This window comes from Ovis aries, chromosome 17 (genome assembly GCF_016772045.2).
Source record: "Ovis aries strain OAR_USU_Benz2616 breed Rambouillet chromosome 17, ARS-UI_Ramb_v3.0, whole genome shotgun sequence".
NCBI classification, from domain to species: domain Eukaryota; kingdom Metazoa; phylum Chordata; class Mammalia; order Artiodactyla; family Bovidae; genus Ovis; species Ovis aries.
In genome coordinates, this window is record NC_056070.1 from 65,418,739 (window position 1) to 65,440,318 (window position 21,580).

Below are 21,580 nucleotides of genomic sequence, written 5' to 3' on the forward strand. Positions count from 1 at the left end.
CAGCTGGGAGTGAATGGGCCAGAGGAGGGTAATCGGGTCCTGAGATTCCAGCAGCTCCCACTCTGGCAAGCTTGATGGAGCTCGGGGATCAGGGTGGAATGACATCTAATGATTGAGAACTCAACCTGTATCCAGGTTGTTTTTTTCTTCTCAAGGACCTTGCTAATGATTTGAAGAGGTGGAGCTGAGCCCAGAGAGGGAAAGACACCTTCCTGAGTTAGCACAGGGAATGAGTGGCAAAGCAAGTGCTGGAACCCCCAGCTTTGAACCCCACTCAGGGCTCTTTCCAGCCAAGCTTCTATAAAAAGATTTCTCCAGACTTTCCTGATAACTTCAGGGAAGCCCCTATCATGGGCCTTCAAAGAGACAGGTCTCCTGACTGCATGACCCATTTCACAGGAGACCAAAGGTGGGTGAAGTGCTGAGCCGCCTCCTCCCTGGGTTCAGCCTTGTGATAAATCCCGGTTTTCATTTCAGACCCAGGGTTGAGGGAGCCGTGGGGTGCACCAGGCTCTGAGCCAGCCCTCTGCGCATTCGAGGTTGCAGACATCCCCTCAGCTGGCCCAGAGAGGTGTGGTGATTCTCCTGGGGTCACACAGCAACCAGAGCAGTCAGGTGCTAACATATGCCTCGTGAAGATGACATCTCCTGCCCTCCTGGGTCTGTGCTGCTTTGCGGCTTGGGATGAATCAGTGGGGCCAGAACTTGGAAGACAGATTCCCCCAACCCAGCCTCTGGGACGGGTGGCTTGGCCTCTCGGTCATTCTTTCTGTCCCTGTGTCTCCGTGTCGGTTCCCGTCTCTGTCTCTCTTCTCTTTCACTCTTGTTCCCTCTCTGGCAATTCAGTGAAGGGCCTGGGGCTTTGCTAACATTCAGCTCCCCGCCGTTTGGCCCTGGGCACTGGCTGGAGTCCCCCAGGCCTCATTGCCCTGCTCCCCAGCTTGGTGAATGAATGAATGAGTGAATGAAGAGGGGCCTGGCAGGGCCTTTGCCGCCTCTGTTCACTGTTGCCTGGCAGTGCCTCCATCAGTGCTGATGCACGCGCGATAAATCTGGGCTGAATTAACCTGGTTCCTTCCCATTTAACGTTCCGCATCTACCAGGTGGCACTGGGGTTGAAAGCTTGAGTCAAACCTGGCCACATCCTGGCAAAGGGCCCCTGACTCCTTCTCAAGCCTCGATTTCCTCCTCTGTCAACCGGGGAGAACTGGGGGTCATCAGGTTGACATGGGTGCCCATCGCGGGCCCGGGCACATGGTGGGTGAGCACTGGGAGCTGCTTCCCGTCAGGTGCCCCAGTGTCCTGCCTCCCGGGGATGAGGGCAGAGTTGAGATGGAGACGCAGGCTCTTTTGCAGAAGAGACTCCTGGCTTTGACTCCTGGCTCTGCTCCTTCCCAGCTGTGCAGCCTTGGGTACACTGTTCCCCTCTCTGTGCCTCAGTTTCCTCATCTGTGAAATGGGAATGTCCTCATCCTTTACATTTCCCATTGCAGCCACTTAAGGGCCGTGACCCGCCGCCAGGAGACACGTGATGCCCGTGGTAGCCCTGCTTAATACTCAGTACGGGGCCCTGTCACCCAGTACGTGACAACCGAAACCTTTTCTCTCAAACCATTCCTCCAAAGATTCCCAGTGAACTGGAAAAGCCACACGCGCCCCTCTCCCCCGGGGACTTTGCTTCAGTGTTTGTTTTATGGGAGGAAACTTTTCAAAGCCACAGACAATTAAGAGTTAGGAGACACCTGCCGGAGCCTGAGCTGGGGCTGGGAAGGGGGTGGGATTTCAGTCTTTGGAACTAGTACGTGATTTATCTAAATAATCCATTCTGTTCCAAGTCCTGCCTCAGGCCTCTATTTACTCAGAGCCCAGCAGAAGAATCTCTGGCAGGCAGAAAGCAGCCCTGAAAGGCGTGCCCTGAAACGCTTTTCCAAAGGCAGCCTTGAAATAATCTGCTAATGGCCCGCCTGGGCGTCTGCCGAATAGAAGGGGGGAAGAGGGGAAATAATCACATTGTCTCAGAGTGACAAAGGCAGGAAGAGGCTCGTCTGTGCCGCAGCCCAGGGCGAGCCTGAGAACAAGCCCTGCCAGAGAGTTGGACAGGGAGCGGAGTCCAGGCAGAACGTTCCAGAACCCAAGCGCAGCAGCAGCGCCACTGAGGCCAACACCCGGAGTCAGAGTGGGAAGCCGGGGGGTAGGGTGGGGTCTCCAGGGCTGAGGGGCGTTCGGCAGAGAGGGCTTAGGAATGGGCTAGGATCGGGATCGAGGCCCAGCTCCTCCATATGCTGGCCGAGCGACCTTGGGCAAGTTAAGCCATCTCTTGCAGTCTGAGCTTCGTCATCCGTAAAGCGGGGTTCACCTGGGACTTGTCTGGCAGGTGGTTCGGTGGGACTGGTACCTGTTAAGCGCCTGGCATACAGGAGGGGCTTAATGAGTGTGCACTTCACTGGGAGATGCGTTGCTGGAGCCGTAATGTGAGTCCCTCCTGCCCAGATGGCCAGACTGGCACCCCTCGCAAAGCAGAGTAAGAGCCTGGCTGGCCTTCTGTGGGCATGTCCTGAGTGCCAGGCCCCCGCAAGCACGAGGTGTGTATTTGTGCCCTGTCATTCACCCACATTTTCATCCCACCAGTGTTCATCGAGCACCTACTAGGGTGCTGACGCTGGGGAAACAGCTGTGAATAAAACAAGACAGAGCTCTGGCCTTTACGGAGTTGCCTTCAAGGGGACAGAGCATAAAAACATGAGCATAAATGTGTCATATTGGTGTGGTTCAGTCGTTAAGTCGTGTCCAGCTCTCTGCGACCCCATGGACTGAAGCATAGCAGGCTTTCCTGTCCTCCACGATCTCCCAGAGTTTGCTCAAACTTACGTCCATGAGTCTGTGATATTAACGCTATCTAACCATCTCATCCTCTGCCGCCCCCTCCTCCTCCTGCCCTCAGTCTTTCCCAGCATCAGGGTCTTTTCCAGTGAGTCAGTTCTTCGCATTAGGTGGCCAGCTTGGAGCTTCAGCTTCAGCATCAGTCCTTCCAAAGAATATTCAGGCTTGGTTTCCTTTGGGATGGACTGGTTTGATCTCCTTGCAGTCCAATAGACTCTCAAGAGTCTTCTCCAACACCATAATTCAAAGACATCAATTCTTTATCTCTCAGCCTTCTTTATGGTCCAACTCTCACATTTGTATGACTACTAGCAACACCATAGCTTTGATTATATGGACTTTTGTCAGCAAAGTGGTGTCCCCGCTTTCTGATACACTGGATAGGTTTGAAAATTCAGGAACCGTCTTCAAGGATGAAGGGCTTGCCTCTAACACTCACCCCATGCCATGTGTCGGCTTCCCAGTCTCACCACCATTGATACCTTGGGCCTGATCACTCTTTGGGGTGCAGAGAGCTGTCCTATGTATGTATGAAAGATCATCCCAGGCCTCTGCCCACTAGATGCCAGGAGCACCCCCCAAGCATGACAACCAAAACTGTCCCCAGACATTGCCAAGTGTCTCTGAGGGACAAAACTGCCACCCTTCCCCCAGTTGAGAACCACTGCTGGATGCAGCTTGGTTTAGGGGACTCTGTATCTCGGATATCCTCCCAGTGACCTGAGCTGTGGAGAAGGCAATGGCATCCCACTCCAGTACTCTTGCCTGGAAAATCCCATGGCCGGAGGAGCCTGGAAGGCTGAAGTCCATGGGGTTGCTAGGAGTCAGACACGACTGAGCGACTTCACTTTCACACATTGGAGAAGGAAATGGCAACCCACTCCAGTGTTCTTGCCTGGAGAATCCCAGGGATGGGGGAGCCTGGTGGGCTCCCATCTCTGGGGTCGCACAGAGTTGGACACGACTGAAGTGACTTAGCAGCAGCAGCAGCAGACCTGAGCTGGGGAAGAAGGGCAGGCCCCTCTTTCTTGCTCGGAGTTGGTCTCATCGAATCCTCACAGCTCCCCGCCTTGAAGGACACGCTGGGTAGCCCCGTGTTTCACGGATAAGAGATTGGAAGCACGGAGAGGTGAAGGGAAGGAGTCTTCAAAGGGTTTGGAGGAAGAACATCCCAGCAGCAGGAAAAGCAAGTGCGAAGGCCCGGAGGCAGGTCTGTGCTCAGCGTGTCGGAGGAACAGCAGGGAGGCCGGTGTGGCCGTAGCGCAGGGAGTAAGCGGGCGAAGGTGGAAGATGGGGGGTGGGGGCCCGGGCATGCGGGGCCTGGGGGCCGCGGCGAGGACAGCGTGAACTTGTAGAACCACAGGGTGAGGAGTGCAAGAGCGGTGAGGAAAGCACAGTAACAGTCGTGCTCGCCGATTACCGCGCGCCTACTGTGTGCCCGGCGCAGGTTGTCGTGTTTGTTCCAGAGACCTGGGCTTCAGGGGAGGAGGGTCCAGCTGTCACACCCCCCCAGCATCTCCTAGTGTCTGTGCCAATGCTTCCTGCCACTGCTGGTCCAGAGCCCGATAGGTGCCTGGTCTCAGGACACCCCTTGGGGCACGGAGCTGGGGTGCTGGACCTCAGTGCACCACCCCCGCCCGCCCCGCAACCCGGAGCCTGTCTTGCAGTGACCGCACCTCTGCTCTGGCATGGATGATCGGGCAGGACGGGCCACCTTCTCCCTGGCTGGCCGCACCCAATTCCAGGTCGCTCTTCACCCTCCTGGCAGCAGAATGATGTCACCCTGGAGAACAATGGTCTCTTCATGGTCCAGTCGAGGCTGGGGGTGGTGGGCAAAGGCTAGGCCCAGAGTCGGTGCCTCTGGGCGAGACCTGGAGAGCAGGGCAAGACCAAGGCGTGGCTGCCCCCACAGGGCTCTGCTTGTGTGAAATTACATTGAGTTCCTCGCCCCCTCCCTCCCCTAAAAAAAGCAGGGTACGCTCACAATCCGTGGAGAGTACAGAACGCCTGAATAAAAACAAAATCCACTTCTGATTTTTAACGTCCATGGAAACCACTCTTGGCATTCAAGTGCCTTTCCTGTCTGTCTTTTCTCCTCCCTTTCTCAAGCAAAGTCTCCCACCTTCTGTCTCTTTCTGTCCTTAAAAAAAAAAAATGTGCTGGTTTTGTATGTTTCTAGTAGAGACCTTTGTTAACGCCTGGGTCACTCTCGGCCGTGCACCAGCTCCTGTGTGCATTCACCCTTCTGCCTGCACCCTCGGGTCGCTCCCCACTGGGGGCGATCAGGAAGGGCACTACGAGGGCAGCCCTGGGTGGGTGTGTCTTTGTCCAGATTTCTGAGGGGTGGGTAAGGTGGAAACAAGCCCCCTTTGGGTCTCTGCGACCTGAGGGCCCCTTTGTTACTCTCACTTTCCCTCTTTCAGCGTTTTCAAATCTCAGATGTTTTGTTCGGACAAAGTGCCTCTGGCTCTCCTCATCAGGAAGTTGGAAATTTCAGGAAGGAAATCTGGATCACTGCATATCACAGGGAATGGTGTATTTTTGGATTTCAGAAAGAATGGGGTCTCTGGCAAGGAGTCACTGAGATCACGCCTTGCGAACAGGAAGGACTTATTGGGTCACTTACAGTGAGCCACTGGTGAACGTTTAACGTTAGCCAGGGCTTTGGGGGGAAAGCCCCAGTTTGTACGTAGCGTTTGCCTATTCCCGTGGTGTAAATACTCCCACCAGGGCCCACTGCAGAGCACCAGATAGCTGTCCTTATACACGGAGCTGGGAAGATGTGCGGTGCACTGTCACTACACGCGGCAGTCTTCTCTGCGCCCAGGGGGCTGCGTTCCAGACCCCCACTAGACGCCTGAAACCACAGATAGCTGTTCAGTCGCTCAGTCATGTCTGACTCTTTGCGACCCCATGGACTGCAGCACGCCAGGCTTCCCTGTCCTTCACCATCTCCCAGAGTTTGCTCAAACTCATGCCCATTGAGTCATTGATGCCATCCAGCCATCTCATCCTCTCTCATCCCCTTCTCCTCCTGCCCTCAGTCTTTCCCGGCATCAGGGTCTTTTCCAAAGAGTCGGCTCTTTGCATCACATGGCCAGAGTCTTGGAACTTCAGCTTCAGCATCAGTCCTTCCAATGAATGTTCAAGATAAACTCAAAGAATATTTCCAGTATATTGAATGAATATATCCAGTCAGTGTATACTATGCGTTTCCTATGCATATGTGTACCTATGATAAAGTTTAATTTGTAAATTAGGCATTGTAAGAGAGTAACAATAGTTAACAACAGACTAGAACGTAGTGACAACAGCATCATGTGATAGCAGTTGTGTGGATGTGGTCTGTCTCGCTCAGACCCTCTCACTGCACTGTGCTCATCGCTCCTCTTCTGGTGACGGTGTCGGGTGATAAGATGCCTCGGTGATGAGATGCAGTAAGCAGGATGATGGAGGCAGTGCCTCGGACTGTGGCGCTGCCGCTGACCTGACCACACGTCAGGAGGAGGGTCGTGCACTGTGGGTGATCCTGGATCACAGCCACGACGATGGTGGTGGATGGGTGTCGGGCGCGAACGAGGGACGGTGTGAGATTTCATCACGCTGCTCAGGAAGGCGCACAATTTAAAACTTGTGAATTGCTTATTTCTGGCACTTTCCATTTAATATTTTTGGGCCGAGGCGGACCGTGGGTAACTGAAACCACGGAAAGGGGAACTGCAGAGAATGGAGGGATGCTGAGGGGACAGTATGTTCACCAAACAGATTTCAATGGATAGAAATGATCTCAAGACCGCAGATCGTAGTAAAATGTAGTAGCTAGGAAGTGTTGAGGTTTGACTACTCCTTACCTTTGTTTTTGCTAGGATTTATTTAATTATAAGTTCATCTCATTAATGTTTAGTAATGGCTGCGTTTGGCAGCTGACTCAGAACTGACTCCTGAAAAGTTCGCAGTTGTGTCTGCCCCGCTGTGATTGTGTCTGTGCCACTGTGGGTGAAGACAGTGAGCTGTGGGTTCCCGGAGCTGCGGGTTTGAATCCTGATTCTGCCTCTCGCTTTGCTGTGAGACTTGGGGGAGGTGACTTAGTCTCTTTCCGCCTCTGTTTTCTCTCCTGTAGAGCTGGGCCCGTGATATCATCTGACTCCACAGGTATGCTGGAGACTACACTGACATAAGGCACACGCGACACTGAGCGCAATTCGAGGCGGGTGGCAGGGACTCAGTTAATGTTTCCTAACATCATCATCATTTGTTTAGTGTTTAATAGTTGCCAAAGCACATTCAGTGGACTGCAGCCATGAAATGAAAAGACACTGGCTCCTTGGAAGGAAAGCTATGACCAACCTAGACAGCGTATTAAAAAGCAGAGACATCAGTTTGTTGACAAAGGTCTGTCTAGTCAAAGCTATATTTTCTCCAGTAGTCATGTACAGATGTGAGAGTTGGACCATCAAGAAGGCTGAGCACCAAAGAAATGATGATTTCATGTTGTGGTGCTGGAGAAGACTCTTGGGAGTCCTTTGGACTGCAAGGAGATCAAACCAGGCACTCCTAAAGGAAATTAACCCTGAATATTTACTGAAAGGATTGATGCTGAAGCTGAAGCTCCGATACTTTGGCCACCTGATTGACTCATTGTTAAAGACCTGATGCTGGGAAAGATGAAGGCAAGAGGAGAAGGGGGTGACAGAGGATGAGAGGGTTAGATAGCGTCACCGACTCGGTGGACATGAATGTGAACACACTCTGGGCAGTAGTGGAGGACAGTGGAGCTGGTGTGCTGCAGTCTGTGGGGTATGTATATCTTTAGGTGATACTGCTTTTATTTTTTGTGGCTGTGCTGGGTCTTCATTGCGACGTGTGGGCTTCGTTGCTGCTGTCATGTATGATCTCAGTTTCCTGACCAGGTATCGAACCCTTGTCCCCTGCATTGGAAGGTGGGTTCTTAACCACTGGACCACTTTAAGAAGTCCCAATTGCTTTTCTGTATTCACAGGATGTATTTCTGTATTCTCCAACCTGCAGAGGAGTCTCCGTCTCTGGCCAGGAGCTTGACTCCACCCTCCTGAGGCAGGCTGAGCCAGAGCCACCGGGCCAGGTGCCTTTGGACCCCTGGCTCCCAGAAACCCGGAGAGGCAATGTTAGTTGTTTCAGCCACCAAGTTTGGGGTTATTTGTCATGCAGCAATAGATAACCAGTACACGTTCTTTCTCATTCATGCCTACCAAGACAGACAGTCCAGGGGTGGCCATGGCGTATTCCTTACTCTTCATCTCACAGATGAGTGAGTCGAGGTGGGAAGAACTCGAGGGACCCATCCAAGATGTGTGACTCGGTAGCCCTCAGAGTTCCCAACAGATACTTTTCTCGTCTCCAGGGTTCTTGCACGTAAGGGAGGCTGCTCAGCCAGTCTGGGCTCAGGGTCCTAGGGGCTTCTGAGCAACACATCCTTTGAGGAGTTGGCGTGATTCCCCTGGCATGGAAGGGAGTCCGCTTCTTGGATGCTGAGTGCTCATCACTCCGTTTAACTCATCAAACTTTCATCATAAAGGCTGGGCCATAAACAGCAGCGAACCCTCCACATGGATTTGAGAGCAAGGTGTACAAGAGCGGTTTTTCCCTCCTGCATTGATTTCTAGGCCAGAGGAGCGAGCGCTCACCAAGTGTCCTTCTCCCTTGAAAGGCAGCTCCTAAAACATAAATTATCACCAAGAGTTCAAAAAACTGCAAAGTGTGTGGGGTTTTACTTTTGCTTTTTTAAACATAGTTTTGGCATCCTTATCTGTCCTTTCTTGATTGAGGGACAAAAATGTCTAGAGATGAAGGAAGAATTAGGTCAGTCCAGTTAAAAGCTTGGCTTCTGGGACTTCCCCTGCGATCTGGTGATTAAGACTTCACTTTAAGACACAGGAGGTGAGAGTTCGATTTCTGGTCGAGGGGCTAAAATCCCACATCCTTGGGGCCAAAAAACCAAGACGCAAAACAGAAGCGATATGGTAACAAATTCAATAAAGACTTTAGAAATGGTCCACGTCAAAAAAAAAAAAAAAAAAAAAAAATCCCAGCCTCACCGCTAATTAGCCATGGGGCCTTGGACAGGAAACTTTCCTTTTATGATACTCAGTTTCTCTGTGAAGTTCTTAGCACAGCGCCTGGAACCTAAAATGTGCATGATAAATCTTAGCTGCTATTATTCTCCTTACAACCTTGATATATTAGTCAGATTAAGGTTTGCTATATTTGCAGCAACAGATGGACAACTCTCGACTCTTTTTAAAAATTAATTTTTATTGAAGTATAGTTGACTTACGATATTGTTAGTTTCTGGTGTACAACAAGGTGACTCAGTTTTATATATATATGCATATGTATGTATGTATGTATATGTATGTATGTGTATGTATGTGTGTATGTATGTATGTATATGTATGTATGTGTATGTATGTGTATGTATGTATATTCTTTTCAAGATTCTTTTCCATATAGGTTATTGCAAGACGTTGAATATAGTTCCCTGCGCTATACAGTAGTTCCCAACTCTTTTTTTTATTTTTTGTTTTGGCCATGGAGCATGTGGGATCTTAGTTATCTGACCAGGGTTTGAACCCCCACACCCTGCATTGGAACTGTGACATCTTAACTGTTGTACCACCAGGGAAGTCCCTCAACTCTCAACACAAAAATTTTTCTTTTTTTAACAATCTGAATTTTTTTGAAGTATTGTTTTTTTTTCCCCCAGTTTTACTGAGATGTAATTGACATATAATACATAGCTGTATTAGAGTTTAACATGATGATTTGCGTGTGTATAAACTTTGATGGTGTGATCACTCACCTAGAGCCAGGCATCCTGGAATGTGAAGTCAAGTGGGCCTTAGGAAGTATCACTGTGAACAACGCTAGAGGAGGTGATGGAATCCCAGTTGAGCTGTTTCAAATCCTGAAAGATGACACTGTGAAAGTGCTGCCCTAAATATGCCAGCAAATTTGGAAAACTCAGCAGTGACCGCAGGACTGGAAAAGGTCAGTTTTCATTCCAATCCCAAAGAAAGGCAATGCCAAAGAATGCTCAAACTACTGCACAATTGCACTCATCTCACACGCTAGTAAAGTAATGCTCAAAATTCTCCAAGCCAGGCTTCAGCAATACATGAACCATGAACTTCCAGATGTTCAAGCTGGTTTTAGAAAAGGCAGAGGAACCAGAGATCAAATTGCTAACATCCCCTGGATCATCGAAAAAAGCAAGAGAGTTCCAGAAAAACATCTATTTCTGCTTTATTGACTATGCCAAAGCCTTTGACTGTGTGGATCACAATAAACTATGGAAAATTCTGAAAGAGGTGGAAATACCAGACCACCTGACCTCCCTCTTGAGAAACCTATATGCAGGTCAGGAAGCAACAGTTAGAACTGGACATGGAACAACAGACTGGTTCCAAATAGGAAAAGGAGTATGTCAAGGCTGCATATTGTCACCCTGCTTATTTAACTTATGTGCAGAGTACATGAGTTTGGAGAAGGAAATGGCAACCCACTCCAGTGTTCTTGCCTGGAGAATCCCTGGGACGGGGGAGCCTGGTGGACTGCCATCTCTGGGGTCACACAGAGTCGGACACGACTGAAGTGATTTAGCAGCTTAGCAGCAGAGTACATCATGAGAAATGCTGGGCTGGATGAAGCACCAGCTGGAATCAAGATTGCCGGGAGAAATATCAGCTCAGATATGCAGATGACACCACCCTTATGGCAGAAAGTGAAGAGGAACTAAAGAGCCTCTTAATGAAAGTGAAAGAGGAGAGTGAATAAGTTGGCTTAAAGCTCAACATTCAGAAAACGAAGATCATGGCATCTGGTCCCATCACTACAGGGGAAATAGATGGGGAAACAGTGGAAACAGTGGCTGACTTTATCTTTTTGGACTCCAAAATCACTGCAGATGGTGCTTGCAGCCATGAAATTAGAAGATGCTTACTCCTTGGAAGGAAAGTTATGACCAACCTAGACAGCATATTAAAAAGCAGAGACATTACTTTGCCAACAAAGGTCCATCTAGTCAAGGCTATAGTTTTTCCAATAGTCATGTATGGATGCAAGAGTTGGACTATAAAGAAAGCTGAGTGCTAAAGAATTGATACTTTTGAACTGTGGTGTTGGAGAAGACTCTTGAGAGTCCCTTAGACTGCAAGGAGATCCAACCAGTCCATCCTAAAGGAGATCGGTCCTTGGGTGTTCATTGGAAGGACTGATGTTGAAGCTGAAACTCCAATACTTTGGCCACCTGATGTGAGGAGCTGACTCATTTGAAAAGACCCTGATGCTGGGAAAGATTGAGGGCAGGGGGAAAAGGGGACAACAGAGGATGGGATGGTTGGATGGCATCACCTATTCGATGGACATGGGTTTGGGTGAACTCCGGGAGTTGGTGATGCACAGGGAGGCCTGGCCTCCCTGTTCCATGGGGTCGCAAGGAGTCGGACACGACTGAGTGACCGAGCTGAACTGAACGGAAGCTGCGAATTGATCGCCACAATGGGTTTAGTTAAGACCCTTCCCTGGTTGCTCGGATTGTAAAGAATTCGCCTACCAATTCAGGAGACGCAGGTTCGATCCCTGAGTCGAGCATATCCCCGGAGAAGGACATGGCGAGCCACTCCAGTATTCTTGTCTGGGAAATCCCCTGGACAGAGGAGCCTGGCGGGCTACAGCCCATGGGGTCTCAAAAGAGTCGGACACGACTTAGTGACTGAACAACAAACCTCACATAGTTAACACAGCTTTTTCCCTTGTGATGAGGACTTCTGAGATCTGCTGTCTCAGCGACTTTCACACAGCCCAGTATTGTTTAATATCATCACCATGCTGTGCGTTATGTCCCCGGGGTTTATTCATCTCATAGCTGGAATTTTGTACCTCTTCATCCCCTTTATCCATCTCCCCAACTTCCACCCCCCTGTTTATTTCTTGCTCACACAAAGTCCACTCCTGGCTCCGTCTGTAGCCACAGTCTCTCTGGGCCATGTGTGAATCTTGTATCAAGCCCATGTGGGAAAATGGGACTTCTGTGTAGCGGTGTCAGAGGGAAGAGGCTTTGGGTCACACCAAGGCAGGGGCTGTACCCTTACGTTTCCCAGGTGGGGCTATGAAGGCACAAGGGGGACGCAGCTTGGGCACTTAGCCTGTGCCAGCCTCTGAGCAAAGCAAATACCTTGTCACAGCCTGGCAGAATCGTGTGATTTTTGATACCCCCGATTCACAAAGGATAAAACCAAGACCCAGGGGGAGGACCTGACCTCGCTCACAGCCTGGACGGCCAAAGCCTCTTTTCTCATCCCTCAGTGGACGGCGGGACCCGAGTGCCTCTCAGGAGACACCCCGGTGCTGACCGGGGCATCACACCACCGGGACACTGACACTCGGGGCTGGATCCTTCTTTGGTGAGTGGAGGAAGCTGTCCTGTGCTTTGTGGAATGTGGAGCAGCATCTGTGGTCTTGAACTAGTCCTTCCAGACTTCGCCAAGTGTCCCTTGGAGGCAGAATCGCCCGCAGTTGAGAATCTCTGATGTGGATGGTGAGCATCACGAGCTGTGAGCTGGGGTCCCTGCCAGGCCCTGGGTAACCACACGGCATTAACCAGCAGACTCCAAGTGAAGCCAGGACCTCAGTAGCAGGACTTTGGAATTTACTGACTTTTAGGTAATATAACCTTTGATGCCTGGTGTCATTTTGGGCAAGTCTTTCCACACTGATAAAGCGTTTTCCTGCAGCTACGAAATGGAATGGACGATGTCTGCTGCTGGCCTTGTCAGGGAGACATGGGGTGCTTGTCAGGTGCCCTGGCTCAGCACATAATCAGCGCTTTATTGACCTTCCAGCAACAGCCTGTCACTTGGTATGTGTGTGGGGGCAGGGGATGCACATTTCCTAGCAATCTGAAGATACCTTTCACGGTCTGTTGAATTTCCAATCCAACATCCAAATATTTGCTTCCTGCCAAAGCCAGAAATTATCCAGCAGCCCACGGTCCTGTCACTCAGCAGCCTGACTTCTAGAAACGGCCCTTCCCGGGGCACACCTATAATTTAACATCTGTAATTCCTCAATTAGTAGTCAGCCGTCCATTCTTTTCTTCTTGGTAACTGCCCTCTGCTCTGGGGAGGGTGAAGAGGGGATGTGGGGGCCGTGCAGAGGCAGTTGCTACCTCCTCTCCCTCGCCTTCGCCTACAGACATCTTGGCAGGAAGTGCCTGGAAGGTTCTGGAAGCCATGGCTCTGGGTTTGAAGATTGCATCAAGGTAGCCACCCTGGTGGATGATGGAAAACTGAGTTTTGTTATCTGTAAAAATTTTTACGTGCGCTTTGGGAGCAAAAGGGTCAGGGTTGCTGATGTGGAGTTTCTCTTCCTGGAGGAGCTCCTGAGCCTCGATTGCCTGAACGTCTGGGCTGTTGCAGTGCGCTCCTTTTGCGTTACAGCTGGGGAAGCCAAGGCCCAGAGAGGGAAAGAAACCTACGCAAAGTCACACAGCAAGTCGCTGACAGACCCAGGACCGGAGCTTGGGGTTTCTAAATCCAGAGTTGGGGCAGTTAAGGATATGGTAGAGTCCTCAAATCCCTGGTATCCATCAGAGTGGAGCCGCAGACATTTATTGAGCTCCTGCTGTTTGCAAAATTCTGCAGTCAGCTGTGTGAGGCTCCAAAGGTAATGAGATGCCATTTGCACCTCAGGGACGTTTTCGGAAAAGTGACCAAGGTACATATACCCCAGCTATACAGCTTTGAACCAGCCATCTCTCTGCAGCCTGGAGGTGGGCCTCAGTTTCCCTCTCTGTCCACGGAGGCTCTGGCATGACCTTCTCAGGCCTCACCCGGTGGAGCCAGCCTGGATTTAAATCCCAGCTCCTCCGTCTGCTGGTGTGAGGCTTTCGGCCAGACTTTGAGAAAGTCTCGGTTCCCTCATCTGCTAGAAGGGCGTTCATAACCCTTACCTTCCGGGTGGGAGTTCCTTACAGTGAGCCTGTAAAACGCTCAGCAGGGAGCCTGGCCCGCAGTGAACCCTGGTCGCCTGCGGTCAGTAATTGCAGTGGCTTCACTCTACCTGGCCTCCCTCTACAACCATGCGAGGCTGCTCCGGGCTCTGCGAGAACCTTCCCTCCTCCCCGTGGGTGTACCAGCCATTCTCTCTTCCTGCAAGGACAGAGCGGGGGCACCGGCTCCCCTCTCTGTTGGGGGTTGGAAAAGCATCCTTAAAACCGTGCTGTTTTCAGAAAGGTCCTCCGCCTGCAGGTGTTTTGGGGGTCAGGAGAAGGATGGAGCCCAGCAGGTGGGCCTGGCAGCTCCCAGACTCCTTCGTGTCCCCTTGGCCTGCGTACCCTCCTCAAGGGACACCCCCCGACCCCGAGCCCTCCCTACCTCCACTGCTGAGGTGCTTCCTGGTGATGAAAGCATACTAGGGTCACTCACAACCACAGCTCATTAGGAAGGAAGCGACAGCTCCAAGGTAGAGAAGGGGCGTTCTGAAATGTGGCTGAGGGCAGAATAGTCAGAGATTCTTCAGATCCCATGTTGGGTACATTTTTCCTTTACTCATGCATAAATACAAGCCCTTTGGGGGGAGGGACCAGGAAAAACAAAAAAAAAAAAAAAAAACAAAAAACCCAGAGGCTGTCAGAGCTCTGCTTAATGAGTTTCCTAATCTTTTCGTATAATGTGGAGCCCCGTGGATTTTCAACAGCTCGGTGCTGCCGGTGGAAGCATAATCCTTCCAGGTTTGTGAGCTGAACTGTGCAGCTTCGGTGACATCTGGGCTCTCAAAGCAGGAGAGTGGGGAAAGCCGCACGGGCGGTAACATCAGGCAGGTCTGGGTTTGATTCCTGGTGCTGCCACTTCCTCTAGGTGGGACCTCGGCCAAGGGCTTTGACCTCTTAGAGCAGTGGTGGCTCAGGTGGGAGAGACCCCGCCTGCAATGCGGGAGACCTGGGTCGGGAAGATCCCCTGGAGGAGGGCATGGCAGCCCACTCCAGTATTCTTGCCTGGAGAATCCCCATGGACAGAGGAGCCTGGCGGGCTGCAGTGTGTGGGGTCACAAGGAGTCGGACACGACTGAGCGACTGAGCGACTGAGCACGCACACAGTCCTTGAGTGCAAAGGGGGGCTAATGCTGTGAGGACAGAGCTCAACCTTTGCTGGGCCCCTTGGGTACTGTCTCAGGTGGAGGTCTTCTGGGTCTCAGATGAGCCCCAGAATCTGCCTGTGTTTCAAGAGCCCTAGGTGGTCACATAAGCACCATCCTTGGAGAAAGTTTCTCAAAGCGATTCGCTCGGTCTGCAGAGCACCTGCTATTGAGCACCTGCTGTGTGCCAAGCACAGTCAGAGGCCCTAGAGATCCATCAGAGAACAAGACAGAGGTGGTCCTAGCCCTCAAAGAGAACCCTGTCTGCACGGCACTTCTGTTCTGAGGGGAGAGGCCTAACAAAGCATCCTGGCAGCTCTGCTCACAGGACGAGAGGTGCACAGAAGTATGTCATACACCGAACACGTGCTGTGTATTTGCTCCAGCGAACATCTTGTGGTTGCAGGAACGAATGAGTGGCTGCATGAATTGTTAATATTGCTCTGATCATAGATGTGCCTTTGTGGCTTCTTCCAAATTCTTTCTAGCTGCCTTGCTAGACCACAAAGCCATCAGTTCAGTTCAGTCACTCAGTCGTGTCCGACTCTTTGTGACCCCATGGACTGTAGCATGCCAGGCTTCTCAGTTCATCAGCAACTCCTGGAGCCTATTCAACTCATGTTGATCGAGTCAGTGATACCATCCAGCCATCTCACCCTCTGTCATCCCCTTCTCCTCCTGCTTTCAATCTTTCCCAGCATCAGGGTCTTTTCCAATGAGCCGGTTCTTTGCATCGCGTGGCCAAAGTATTGGAGTTTCAGCTTCAGCATCATTCCTTCCAATGAATATTCAGGACTGATTTCCTTTAGGATGGACTGGTTGGATCTCCTTGTAGTCCAAGGGACTCTCAAGAGTCTTCTCCAACACCACAGTTCAGAATCATCAATTCTTCGGCGCTCAGCTTTCTTTATAGTCCAACTCTCACATCCATACCTGACCACTGGAAAAACCATAGCTTTGACTAGATGGACCTTTGTTGGCAAACCCATACTGTGGTGTATTTACCCTTTCACATGCTCAGAGTCCAGCAGAACACCTGGCACAGCCGGGACGCTCAGGAAATGTCTGATGGAGGGATGAATGAATGAGTGGATACCTGCACGAATGGACTCTAAGCTCATTGGTGCCCACCAGCTGATTAGCCGGGTGGATGACTGGGCACCACTGACTGGGCCACCACTGGCCACCAACCGACTGGGCACCACTGGGCACCAACTGATCGGGTGGATGATTAGTTGGGCCCAAAGGAGCTGTGCTTGCATCCTAGGAAAGTGGTCTGGAGAGGCTCCAGGTTGTGAGTGGGAGTTCCACACTCAAGGCGTTTGCTCCGGGTCAGGGCTGCTCTCTCTGGGGACCACAGGAGCCCCGGGGCCTGTTGCAGTCATGTCTGTAAGAACTTGAGGTCAGCCTTGTCTGGGCCAGCCAAAGAAAAGCCAGCTCTAGTTTCACTCCATTAATTGGTACCCTGCGTCACTACGCCCACCCCCACCAAACATCTCTCTGGACCCCAAGGTTCTCAGCGGCTGCACTCACAGATCTTTGTTTACGTGACAGAGCGGGGCTGGGGTCAGGCCGCCTTCCGGAGAGTGAATCCCGAGCCCTTTGTGAACCAACAGGCTGTGTTGCCGGAGGCAGGCTCCTGAAGCCTCCTCAGCAGCTAGCTGGGACTCCATCATCCACTCACTGATTCAGCCAGCCTGTATTAAGGACCAGCTGTGCGCCGAGCATGGTGCCGGGTGCATTCACAGACCTGACTTGACTTCACCCTCAGGATCGCTCGAAGGTTTAAGTCAGAAGGGAGGCACTCACTGGGAGGCCCAGGCCCTTGCACGCCGAGGCAGGGGCTTCTCCCTGATACTTCTGTGCACTTTTCGTCCTGTGAATTGAGCCACCGAGGTGTTATATTAAGTCTCTCCCCCAAGAATTGAAGCGCCGAAGAATCGATGGTTTTGAACTGTGGTGTTGGAGAAAACTCTTGAGAGTCCCTTGGACTGCAAGGAGATCCAACCAGTCCATTCTGAAGGAGATCAACCCTGGGATTTCTTTGGAAGGAATGATGCTAAAGCTGAAACTCCAGTACTTTGGACACCTCATGCGAAGAGTTGACTCATTGGAAAAGACCCTGATGCTGGGAGGGATTGGGGGCAGGAGGAGAAGGGGATGACAGAAGATGCGATGGCTGGATGGCATCACCGACTTGATGGACATGAGTTTGAGTGAACTCCGGGAGTTGGTGATGGACAGGGAGGCCTGGCATGCTGCGATTCATGGGGTCGCAGAGTCGGACACGACTGAGCAACCGAACTGAGGACAGGGGCCATGCTCAGTTTTGTTGAGAGTCAGAAAGAGGTAGTTAGTGGCAAAAGGCAGACTCTGGAGCCAGACATGTCTATTGTAACCCCAGCTTGGGAATCTGCTAGAGGTATGCAGGCAAGTTACTCTGTGCCTTGGTTTCCTTATCTCTAAAATGGGGATAATAATAGAACTTCCTAGGGTTGTACTGAAGAGTCCATCTGTTGATACATGCAGAGCACCTCAGACACTACCTGGTATGTAGTTGGCTCTAAAAAGTTCTTATTACAGATATTAACATTATTATATTCATTGCTGTATTATAAAATACAGAGGGTGAGATGGTTAGATTGCATCACCAACTCAATGGACGTGAATCTGGGCAAACTCCGGGGGACAGTGCAAGACAGGGGAGTGGTCCATGGGGATACAACTTAGCAACCAAACAACAACATATTGTAAAAGATGTATAAAATATCATAAATATTTTGAGGGATGGTTTCCATACGGCAGAATGCACATATCTTAAGCATACCTCTTGATGAGTTTTGACAAATGCACACACCCATGTAACCCACAACTCTGTCATGTTCTAGAACATTCTCACTCCCCCTCAAAAATTCCTTCATGCCCCTTCCAGTCGGTCCTCTTTACCTGGCACTTCAATAATGCTTCTTGAATAGATGGATAGAGATCCAGTGAGTTTGGTCCCACACCTCTTATGCCAGTTTCGCTTGTAACCAAGCTGCATAACCTGCTTAGCTGTTAGGTAAATGTAGAAATAGAAGTGCAGAAAGAGAGTTGTCTTCATACTATGAAAACTCACATTGAAAAGAGTCCATAAAGGTGGAATGATTGTCCCTTGGGGGTGGAGGAGACTCTGAAAGGTTGGGGTGAGAAATTCAGGCGTCCAAGTGAGGTCACAAAACGCCCCAGCGCCTGGGCCTGCACTTAGAGCCCAGGCACCTCCCTGGCCTTGTGGCACCAGAGACCCACCCCCTGGGCTGAAAACCTCTCTCCCTGCCAACCCCCAAACCCATCCCTTCTGGGGGAACTGAGACACTTGGCATCCCAAACCTGCGATTATGGGAGGCAGAGGAGCTTCCAGACTGTATTTTGCTAGAGATCTTCATGGGGGTGGAGGAACCAGGAGGAGAGAGATGTCTTCCTGGGCTCCAGCCCCGTCTCCCCACACCTTACCCACCGCATCCCAGACCTGGTTGCTGCTTGATCTTTGTAATGTATTGGGCATCTGTGATATTGCTTAGAGAGGTTTCTGTAAAGCTAACAAAGGAAAGTGGAAAATGGGCCCTGTGGTGCCAGCCACTGTCCTTGATCAGAGGCGAGGGGACATTCGAACAGGCCTAGTGCTTTGCTGATGACACACAGCAGCCTGGTTGCGGGGGCTGTCCTGGGTCTGGCTTCCGTGGTCTGGGCCAGATGTCGTCCAGCCCGAGAAAGCTAAGTAAGTCCAAGGGGCCTGCCTGCAGCCCACATGATGGCCTTTTAGGGGTCTTAGATACACAGGCACTCAGCATGTGAGGGTACCTAGGACCTTGTCAGCCCGCACGCAGCAGGTGCCTGGTCCCCAGGCCTGCTTCTAAGGTGAGCGGCTGTCGCCTGGGTCTTTGGTTCAGCTTTTCTCCCTCCAGGGCCTGGCAGGCAACACGGGTCTGCTCCAGGGTGGGAGGTGGGGTGGGTGAAGTCACCTTTAGGCCCCTGAGCGGCGTGGCAGGTCAGGTGAAGGAGCCATTCACATCTGCTACGGCTGATGTCACCCTGGCGAGCCATTCAGCGCTGGGGCCTGCCTCCAGCCCTGGCCGCCTGCCCGGTGTCCCCTGTGTCCTGTTTTGTCTGTTCTGTGGGGCAGGCTCTGGGAGGTCCCGGGGTTCAGGGACATGCATTCTTCTCCCTGCCCTCTGAGGCCAGGCTGGAGCCACCCCTTTTCTTTCGGAGGCGCCCCAGGTATGGGGCAGACGGGTTTCAGGGTCAAGTCCCAACTCTGCCACCTCCAGGCCGGGTGGGCAGGTTGTTTGCGCCTTGTGTCCTCTGAGTCTTCCTCTCCGGAAGTAGGTGCCCGGGATCACCTCACAGGGTTGATCGGGGGATGATCGAGGATACGTGTGAATCCACTCCATGCAGCGCCTGCCGTCAGGAGACGCCTCTGAGCCCCTGTTCCGATGATGGGGCTGCTGAGGGTTGCTGTTCCTGTCCTGTGGGACTTGGTTAGAAATGCTGTTTGCATGATTCCCAGAACCGATTTAAGTCAGGCTTTAAAAAACACAACACAGGACACACTTGCTCCCTCTTAGACAGCCCTGCTTGTTCTAAATCAATGCAACTTAACAAGACATAAATCATCTGCAAGCAGGATTTGGGTTGTCTCCAAAAACCTTCCTTTTCCCTGGCAAAAAGCTCTCAGCCTCCCAATTTGCAAAACCATTGTTAGAGAACCGAGGTTCTCAGAAATGGCAGCTTCCCTAGGCCCTCACCTCTCAGAGTCTGACACAGTCGATCTGGGATGCTGTCCCAGAAGCTAGGGCTTTCATAGCTCCCCAGGTGATCCCAAGGTGCCAGCAGGGCGGGGAACCACAAGGTCAGGAGCATAAGAAAGAAGGCCGGCTGCAGAGTAAGAGTGATCGAGGATCAAAGCTGAGACCAGCCATTTAGCTTCTGGGCAACTGTGGGCCGCTGCCCACACCTCCTGGAGCCTTGGTTTCCTTGTTTGTAAGACATATCTGCCTGTTGCTTATGCTGCGTCGTGTCCAGCTCTGTGCAACCCCATGGACTGTAGCCTGCCAAGCTCCTCTGCCCATGGGATCTCCCAGGCAAGAACACTGGAGTGGGTTGCCATTTATATTCTGGCCACCTGATGCAAAGAGCCAACTCATTGGAAAAGCCCCTGATGCTGGGAAAGATTGAAGGGAAAAGAAGGGGGGAGGCAGAGGATGAGATGATGAGAAGGTTAGATAGCATCATCAACTAAATGGACACGAGTTTGGGCAAACTCCGGGAGATAGTGGAGAACAGAGGAGCCTGGGGTGCTGCAGACCATGGGGTCACAGTCAGACATGACTTAGCGACTGAACGACAACAGGATGTTTCTAGAGGCTGCTGGGAGAAACTTGAGATGGATGTGAATGGCACCTCTTATGAAACGGATGAGTCAAAGGATGGATATTACATAGACGTGTTCCCCGGAAATCAGACCAGGGAAGGGATCCTAGACGCTTGTCCTGTTGACCATCCCCATCTTGTCAACACCGGGAACCCCCGTTACTGGCTTCCAGCCTTCACTTTTCCAATCTGGAGTTTCCCAGAATTCCTTTTTGCCACACTTGAGTTGTTGATCCCTGTTCCACACATAGAGATTACCAGAGACAATTCATTTAAGAATCGCTTGGTTAAATAATGCTTCTAATGCAGGACTTTTCAGAGCCTTTAATTATGCAAATGTACATTAGGAACCTCCAGAGAAGGTCGTTGGCATCCTGTCTGTCTGAGCTCTCTCCAGCGAGAGGAGAGCTGTAGATCCATTCTTTGACTCGAGGGGGAGAAGGTCACAACAGGGAATAGACACCCCAATGGTCAGCTGTCCACTTTCAGAAATGCTAACTCTGGAATTGGGGAAACATCCCTTCAAATGAGAGGACTGGATGGCATGCGTCGAGTATGGAGTTCACAAAGGGTTTCACTAGGTTCAGTTCAGTTCAGTCGCTCAGTCGTGTCTGACTCTTTGTGATCCCATGAACTGCAGCACGCCAGGCCTCCCTGTCCATCACCAACTCCCGGAGTTCACTCAAACTCACGTTCATCGAGTCCATGATGGTATCCAGCCATCTCATCCTCTGTTGTCCCCTTCTCCTCCTGCCCCCAATCCCTCCCAGCATCAGAGTCTTTTCCAATGAGTCAACTCTTTGCTTGAGGTGTCCAAAGTCCTGGAGTTTCAGCTTTAGCATCATTCCTTCCAAAGAACACTCAGGACTGATCTTTAGGATGGACTGGTTGGATCTCCTTGCAGTCCAAGGGACTCTCAAGAGTCTTCTCCAACACCACAGTTCAAAAGCATCAATTCTTCGGCGCTCAGCTTTCTTCCCAGTCCAACTCTCACATCCATACATGACCACTGGAAAAACCATAGCCTTGACTAGATGGACCTTTGTTGGCTAAGTAATGTCTCTGCTTTTGAATATGCTATCTAGGTTGGTCATGACTTTCCTTCCAAGGAGTAAGCATC

The 21,580-nt window shown here is 51.3% G+C and overlaps 1 protein-coding gene across 5 annotated transcripts in view; it reads left to right on the forward strand.

The window, feature by feature from the left end:
- KIAA1671 (KIAA1671 ortholog) overlaps positions 1-21,580 on the forward strand; it is a 182,786-nt gene that overhangs the window by 122,142 nt on the left and 39,064 nt on the right. The gene's annotated exons all lie outside the window — the stretch shown is intronic.